Raw genomic sequence first — 8,877 nt, 5'->3', positions numbered from 1 at the left:
ACCCATCGGACATGATAAACTCGAAGTACTAAAGCATTCCAAATTCCAGAATGGGGGCTGTTAGTTCCCGTAGATCTACTTTAGGATTCGCGTCAATTAGGGGCCAGTTCCCTAATTCTTAGGCTACCAAGCTAAAAGGGGCATATTCGGTTTAATAATTCAACCATAGAATGTATTTTCGATTACTTGTGTCTATTTCGTAAAACATTTATAAAACTGCATGTATTCTCATCCCAAAAATATCAGATTTTAAAAGTGGGACTATAACTCACTTTCACATATTTTTACTTTGCCGGAAGTAAGACTTGGCCACTGGTTGATTCACGAACCTATAACAAATATGTACATATATATCAAAGTATGTTCAAAATATATTTACAACATTTTTATTACGTTTTAATGATTTAAGTTTGTTAAGTCAGCAGTCCTCGTAAGTAACCTACAACTAGTTGTCCACAGTTAGATGTACAGAAATAAAGCAATATATATTATCTCGAATCAATCCACGACCCAGTGTCTACAAGTCTCAGACTCGATCACAACTCAAAGTATATATATTATTTTGGAATCAACCTCAACCCTGTATAGCTAACTCAAACATTACTGCATATAGAGTGTCAATGGTTGTTCTGAAATATATATATATATATATATATATATATATATATATATATATATATATATATATATATATATATATATATATATATATATATATATATATATATATATATATATATATATATATATATATGGGTCGATATGATATGTTAAAACATTGTATACGTGTCTATGGTATTCCAAGATTTCATAATATGTATAATACAATATATGTAAGACCCAAATATTTATTGTACATAATGTTTTTATGGTGTACGATGCGTGTATGAAGTATACGAAGCACGTACGTGTTGCTTGCTCGAACGTCAAAGGAAACTGGACATTGTCTGAAATGACAAGGTGTGTACGCATCTTTTCAACCCCAAATAAAGTTTGTGTTGATGTTTTAAAGCCTTACCATTGGAAAGAATATCTTATTACGTTTCCAACGATATTTGATTCATCGAAAACGGAGCTACGGTCAAAAAGTTATGGCCAAAACAAGTTACTGAAAACTGACCTGAAGGTTGGAGCGGCGCTCCACCTTATGGAGCGGCGCTCCGAATGCGTCTGATGCAATTTTCAGCATTTTTAAAGGTTTTAAATGAGGGGTACTTTGGTCTTTTCACTTGGGGTCGGTTTGGGGTCATCAAAACTGATCCATTGATCATTGTGGATCATATTTCACTCATCAAACACTCTCATCAAACCCTAGAGTGAGAAACCCATTTTAAGTGAGAGAAAGCTCCGTTTGGAGAAGAAGAAGAAGTTTGATTCGGGTCAAGTCTCAAGTATTAAAGTTGTTCTACTCGTCAACGGCATCATTTTGGCGGTATTGGTAAGTTCAAACTCCGAATTTCATTGTTTGATTTGAGATTCAATGTTAGGGTTTGAGATTGTTAGTTGTAAAACCCATTTAGTTGATGAAGATGGTTTATGGAAACTTGCTATTTTGATATTTGGCAGGATTTGGGTTGGTTAATGATTTAACCATGTTTAAGACTTGTAAATGGTGTATAATCACTAGTATTAGTGATTATCGATGTTTGGAGACCATTAGGGTTCTTGTGGTTGACTAATTTTGACTAGAGTCAAAATTAGGGTTTGTTGATGATTATGACTCAATTGTCGAGGTAATAAGGTTTATAAACTTAAAATGGATTAAGTTGAAGCATAGAACCGAGTTAAATATGTTTTGATGTCAAAATTTGCTAATGGCGTGATATTGAGTTCTTATGGATCAAATTAGGGTTTAAGTGTCATTTTGGGCAAGATAGGTGTTTAACACCTATGATTGGGTTTGATTGGCATATTAGGACCATTCTCACTTGTGTTAGTGATTATTGGTTAGTTTGGGCGCGATTTGTGCTTGGAATTGCATTTGGGTCGAAATTGCACTAGGTGTCAATTTGGGTTGATTGGTATATCCACCCTAATTGTGTTATTTGTATTTGTGACAAATGGAATAGGTACATTCCATCAGCGATTACGGATTTTGGTTTGGCATCCATCAAGACTTCAAGGTGAGTGTTAATATCCTGTGTGCATATGTATGTGTAGGATGGGTGCGGGTCGGGTGAAGTGGTTCTCGGTCATAGAGCTCGCTTCACATATAGGTGGATTGATGGACTTGTGTATAGGTCCAATTGGCACGGTTATGCGTTTTGGTTGACCACCTTTGACGAGGTGCACACTTTGTGCATACGTTATCACATGGGCGTGTGATGTGGATTATATAACCCCAATGGCGAAGGGTTAATAATGTGAGTGGAATAATTATGCGTTCATGTTTATGGCGTATTTGTTTGTGGATGTTATGGTATGAACCACGTGCCGGTGGTACCATGACATGTATGTGACGAGTATAAGATGTGAACCACGAGCCGGTAGCATTGAGTTTGAACCACGAGCCGATAGCACTATAAAATACGATGTGAACCACGAGCCGGTAGCATCGAGTATGAACCACGAGCTGGTAGCACTATAAAAATAGATGTGAACCACGAGCCGGTAGCATCGAGTGTGAACCACGAGCCGGTAGCACTATAAAACAAGGCGTGAACCACGAGTCGGTAGCGTCGAAGTGTGAACCACGAGCCGGTAGCACTATAAAAGAGTATGACTCAAATGCGTATGGTGTGAACCACGAGTATGACTCAAATGCGTATGGTGTGAACCACGAGCCGGTAGCACCATAGAGTTTATGGTTATCCATATTGTGTTTTTGATTGTAGCATGTTAAATATTGTATACGTATAATGTTGTATTATCGTGATGTAGCTAACCCTCCAGGTGTAGCTTATTGGCATTTGTTCACTTTGTCGTTGGTGAACTTACTAATTGTTGATGTTGTTAGCTTGTTGCTTAGTGATCGTACTGTATGCTTAGATTAGCTTGCCTTTATGCTTGGATGCTTCGGTATGCGTTATTTGATTATTTGTGTGGCGTGTCCATTTTATGCATATATATGTATGTAGTATATTTTCACTCACTAAGCGTTAGCTTACCCTCTCGTTGTTTACTTTTTATAGATTTGCTTGGATGAGGTGGCTCGGGTAAGCGTGGGAACTAGTGACTCGCGTAGTTGCTTTAGAAGGCTTGCTTTTGGATTCGATTAGGATTGGGTAGCGTATCCCTAATCGTCATGCTCGACTTTTATTTTGTGTTTAAAGTCATGGGGTCGAAACTTGTACCTTGTACTTAAAGGGTAATTTGGGCATATGTGGGCCCGGTGTCGTAAGACTCATTTTAGTATTGAAACGTGTTATTTTCAACTATTATAATGTGTTGTGAAAAGCATTGGTCCAAAAGTGTCGGGAAGTATGAGATCTTTTTGCGTGAAAATGACAATTGGGACAGCAGGGTTTGGAGCGGCGCGCCTATATGGAGCGGCGCTCCAATTGCCTGAAAAGTGGATCTTTGTTTTAAAAAAAAAAATCTAAGCGTGTTTTCGGTTGGATAACGGGTTGGGTTGTTACAAGTGGTATCAGAGCATGGTCTAAGGAATTTAGGTGACTTGAGATAGGTGCCTAGACTTAGACTTTTGTGTGTGCTAAATTTGTTGTTGGACTTGTAGGATTACGGGTCGGAATGGGTTATAGTTAGTGCCTTGTTGTAGGTGGACTAACGTTTATATTAGTAATGCGGATATTATTAATATATTATTATGTTGTGATAATAATTCTCGCGTGTGTTTATATCGCGTAGAATTTTGTTTGTGTTTATTTATATCATCGAGCAAGGCGGTCGTTGTACTAACGAGTCGATACGGCGAGCGCGCGTAATAAGGACTTGCAAACCTTATTACGGGTGCAAATTGTGTCTAACAAGTGATGTACGATGAGTGTTTAGCAAGATGGGCCGGTGTTGTGTGTGTGCTTTATACGTTCGTGATCTACTCGCTTTTGCATTCCTTAGAATGGCGACGGAAAACGGGATCGAAACGAACGATTTGGAGTTTAACGCTAGAGTTGCGGCCGCCGTTGCAGAGCAAATGAGTACGTTTTGAAAAGAAATGGATAGGAAGTATTCCGAATCCCGAACTAGTGGTGAAATGGAGCGTTGTCTTAAGAGCTTCATGAGGACTAAACCCCCAATGTATGACGGAAAACCGAATCCTTTGGTAAGCACCACATGGATCACGGATGTCGAAGGGTGTTTTCGTACTATTGAATGCCCTCCCGAGAAAAAGACGAGACTCGCTACTAGTTTGTTGCGGGGTAGGGCGAGGGATTGGTTGGATGGTAAGATTGACCTTGTCGGTGGCGAAGCGTTTATGACTTTATCGTGGACGAATTTAAGGAGGAATTCTTCGAGGAGTTCCGGACTTCAGCCGATTTGGGGGAGTTGCGTAATGAGTTGCGAAATTTGCGACAAGGATCTATGGATTTGAATACTCTCAAGACGACCTTTGTGGCGAAGGCTCGCCTTTGCTCGGAGTATTTGGGGAACGATCGTTTGTTGATGGGGGATTTCTATCAGACCTTGAATGATGACTTGAAGGATAAAATTCGCCGGGGTTAAGCGAAATCGTTTTTGGAATTATTCGACTTGGCTAGGAGTTTCGAGTAGTACTCGCAATCGAAGATAAGTGAGCCTTCAAATGGGAGAAGGGTTGTTTCGTATGGTGCTCTAAGTAAGAGAACTAAGGGTCCGAGTGCGAGCACGGGTGGTACACGGACGGGTATATCGGACTCTAGTGCGCCTAAGAGTTACAATTGTGGTGTGAGGGGTCACAAGTTTTTGGAATATTCGGTGCCAAAGGGTGATGGCATGGTGTGCTTCGTTTGCCAAGAGGAAGGACATCGTAAGTCGGAATGTCCCGAGTTAGCGGGGACGGGTGCGACAAGGAGACGTTAAGGTACGTTTCGTTTTAATAAATATGTCCTTTGATTATTTATTTTGTGCCGATGAGTTTGAGTTGTTAAATGACTTGTGTTGTGCATATTGTTGTTATGGGTGATGTTCCTAATGGAAGTACCCTATGGTGACATTTGATTGTCGGGCGAAGGGCGTAAGACTTGGTGCAACCAAGCATTCCTTAGTATTTGGAAAATGTTTCTACCAACCCATGTGTGTGGGCTTTGGTGTTTGGATGTTAGAGCGTGTTCGCTCTCGTGTTGAAGTTGATGAACCGTGAGGTTCGTCAGGTGGATGAAACCTTTGAGATCGAGTGTTTGATCTCGATGTATGTTGGTAAAGGAGTCTACATGACGCGACATTAGGTGCCTCTTTTATACCTACTAGCGTGGTGTCCGACTCCGATTATGTTGCGGTTACATTGTACTTAGGGTACCAAAGTGAAACCCTTAGTTACATGAGTGACTGGGTGATGTTTGACAAGCTATAGCAATTGGATGATTACGAGAGTAGAGTTGTGTAATTTGTGGTACACTTTTCGTTCGAAGTGTTTAAGGAATTGGTTAAAAACCTTGGTAGGCTCAAGGTTGGAGCAAGATATGGTTATGAAACGTAATTCCAAGTGGGGGAGTTACACTCCCGCACGAGGAGGTTTTGGTGAGAGATTTCGGATGTCGCTTTTAGTAAATCCGAAACTTGTGTTGGGACGTAGTTTTGGTCGATTTGTGGTAGAGTACAATTTTGGTTAAATTGTACTTCTGATTTTGGATTTAGAAACTATCACCGAGGTGGTAATGTGGTAAATCTCGTTGAGAGATAATGGACGTGTTTGGCGAGCAAGGTGAAATCCCTCGGTTAAGGGATGTGTGTGTCGGATTCTCTTTTAGAGAATTATTGTTTTGTACCTATGTTTGATATAGGTGGTTCTTGCTCGATTGTGTGGATGGTTAGTGGTATCCGTAAGGGTTCACTATAGTGTAGCAGAGCGCGATGTTGCACTACTCGTTGTTCGAGGCCAAAAGTGCGTATGTGATTGGTGAAGCATGACCGTTCGGGGTCCGCTGACTTCAACATGGGAGTAGTGATATATCGGTGAAGCATGACCGTTGACGGGGTCCGCTGACTTCATCCGGTGTTGAGTGATCTATCGGTTGTTTTATACACCGATGGTGGGGTCGTAAGGACCGTGCGGTGTGATCTATCGGTTGTTTTATACACCGATGGTGGGATTGTGAGGACCATGTTGTGTGATTAGTGATGCGATCGCCGTGTTTCGCTCACATGTTGTTACGGGTGTGACAATAGTCGATTTTGTACACCTTAGGATTAGCGTTGCCATAGTCGTTTTGGGCGCTTTTGGTTTTAGCCGTTGCTTATGATGTTAGGATAGTGGCGTATTGGTTGTATTGTGCACTACAAATGATGTTTAGTGGTAAGTGTAATCCGTAAGGATTCATGTGGTTCGATCTTCAACGTTCGGATTGTTGACTTTAGGTTGAGACTTGGTCGCTTTTAGCGTTGTCCTTGGTAAAGGTACGCTAAAGAATTGATATCTCGGTACGAGATTGGTTGAGTTTTTCCCGATATAGGGAATTGAGCAGGTTTTATTGCTCGGATTGTGGTTTTGATAAATCGCGGGTGACGATTTTAGTTGTTAAAGAGGATTCATTGGGAAGATTTGTCTAGGAAAGTTCGGATTGGGACTTATGATTGAGGATCGTTGAGTAGGTCCAGATTGGTTAAGTGGAGAAGATCACGAGGACGTGATCGAGTTTAAGTGGGGGAGAGTTGTAAGACCCAAATATTTATTGTACATAATGTATTTATGGTGTACGATGCGTGTATGAAGTGTACGAAGCACGTACGTGTTGCTTGCTCGAACGTCTAAGGAAACTGGACGTTGTCTGAAGTGACAAGGTGTGTACGCATCTTTTCAACCCTAATTAAAGTTTTTGTCAATATTTCAAAGCCTTACCATTGGAAAGAAAATCTTATTACGTTTCCAACGATATTTGATTCATCGAAAACGGAGCTACGGTCAAAAAGTTATGGCCAAAACAAGTTACTGAAAACTGACCTGAAGGTTGGAGCGGCGCTTCCCCTTTATGGAGCGGCGCTCCAAATGCGTCTGATGCAATTTTCAGCATTTTTAAAGGTTTTAAATGAGGGGTACTTTGGTCTTTTCACTTGGGGTCGGTTTGGGGTCATCAAAACTGATCCATTGATCATTGTGGATCATATTTCACTCATCAAACACTCTCATCAAACCCTAGAGTGAGAAACCCATTTTAAGTGAGAGAAAGCTCCATTTGGAGAAGAAGAAGTTTGATTCGGGTCAAGTCTCAAGTATTAAAGTTGTTCTACTCGTTAACGGCATCATTTTGGCGGTATTGGTTAGTTCAAACTCCGAATTTCATTGTTTGATTTGAGATTCAATGTTAGGGTTTGAGATTGTTAGTTGTAAAACCCATTTAGTTGATGAAGAGGGTTTATGGAAACTTGTTATTTTGATATTTGGCGGGATTTGGGTTGGTTAATGATTTAACCATGTTTAAGACTTGTAAATGGTGTATAATCACTAGTATTAGTGATTATTGATGTTTGGAGACCATTAGGGTTCTTGTGATTGACTAATTTTGACTAGAGTTAAAATTAGGGTTTGTTGATGATTATGACTCAATTGTCGAGGTAATAAGGTTTATAAACTTAAAATGGATTAAGTTGAAGCATAGAACCGAGTTAAATATGTTTTGGTGTCAAAACTTGCTAATGGCGTGATATTGACTTCTTATAGGTCAAATTAGGGTTTAAGTGTCATTTTGGGCAAGATAGGTGTTTAACACCTATGATTGGGTTTGATTGGCATATTAGGACCATTCTCACTTGTGTTAGTGATTGTTGGTTAGTTTGGGTGCGGTTTGTGCTTCGAAGTGCATTTGGGTCGAAATTGCATTATTTGTCAATTTGGGTTGATTGGTATATCCACCCTAATTGTGTTATTTGTATTTGTGATAAATGGAATAGGTACATTCCATCGGCGATTACGGATTTTGGTTTGGCATCCATCAAGACTTCAAGGTGAGTGTTAATATCCTATGTGCATATGTATGTGTAGGATGGGTGCGGGTCAGGTGAAGTGGTTCTCGGTCATAGAGCTCACTTCACATATAGGTGGATTGATGGACTTGTGTATAGGTCCAATTGGCACGGTTGTGCGTTTTGGTTGACCACCTTTGACGAGGTGCACACTTTGTGCGTACGTTATCACATGGGCGTGTGATGTGGATTATATAACCCCAATGGCGAAGGGTTAATATTGTGAGTGGAATAATTATGCGTTCATGTTTATGGCATATTTGTTTGTGGATGTTATGGTATGAACCACGTTCCGGTGGTACCATGACATGTATGTGACGAGTATAAGATGTGAACCACGAGCCGGTAGCATCGAGTATGAACCACGAGCCAGTAGCACTATAAAATAAGATGTGAACCACGAGCCGGTAGCATCGAGTGTGAACCACGAGCCGGTAGCATCGAGTGTGAACCACGAGCCGGTAGCACTATAAAACGAGGCGTTAACCACGAGCCGGTAGCGTCGAAGTGTGAACCACGAGCCGGTAGCACTACAAAAGAGTATGACTCAAATGCGTATGGTGTGAACCACGAGCCGGTAGCACCATAGCGTTTATGGTTAACCATATTGTGTTTGTAATTGTAGCATGTTAAATATTGTATACGTATAATATTGTATTGTCGTGATGTAGCTAACCCTCCGGGTGTAGCTTATTGACATTTTTTCACTTTGTCGTTGGTGAACTTACTCATTGTTGATGTTGTTAGCTTGTTGCTTAGTGATCGTACAGTATGCTTAGATTAGCTTGCCTTTATGCTTGGATGCTTCGGTATGCGTTATTT

This window comes from Rutidosis leptorrhynchoides, chromosome 5 (genome assembly GCF_046630445.1).
Source record: "Rutidosis leptorrhynchoides isolate AG116_Rl617_1_P2 chromosome 5, CSIRO_AGI_Rlap_v1, whole genome shotgun sequence".
Lineage (NCBI taxonomy): Eukaryota > Viridiplantae > Streptophyta > Magnoliopsida > Asterales > Asteraceae > Rutidosis > Rutidosis leptorrhynchoides.
This window is presented reverse-complemented; position numbering follows the sequence as displayed.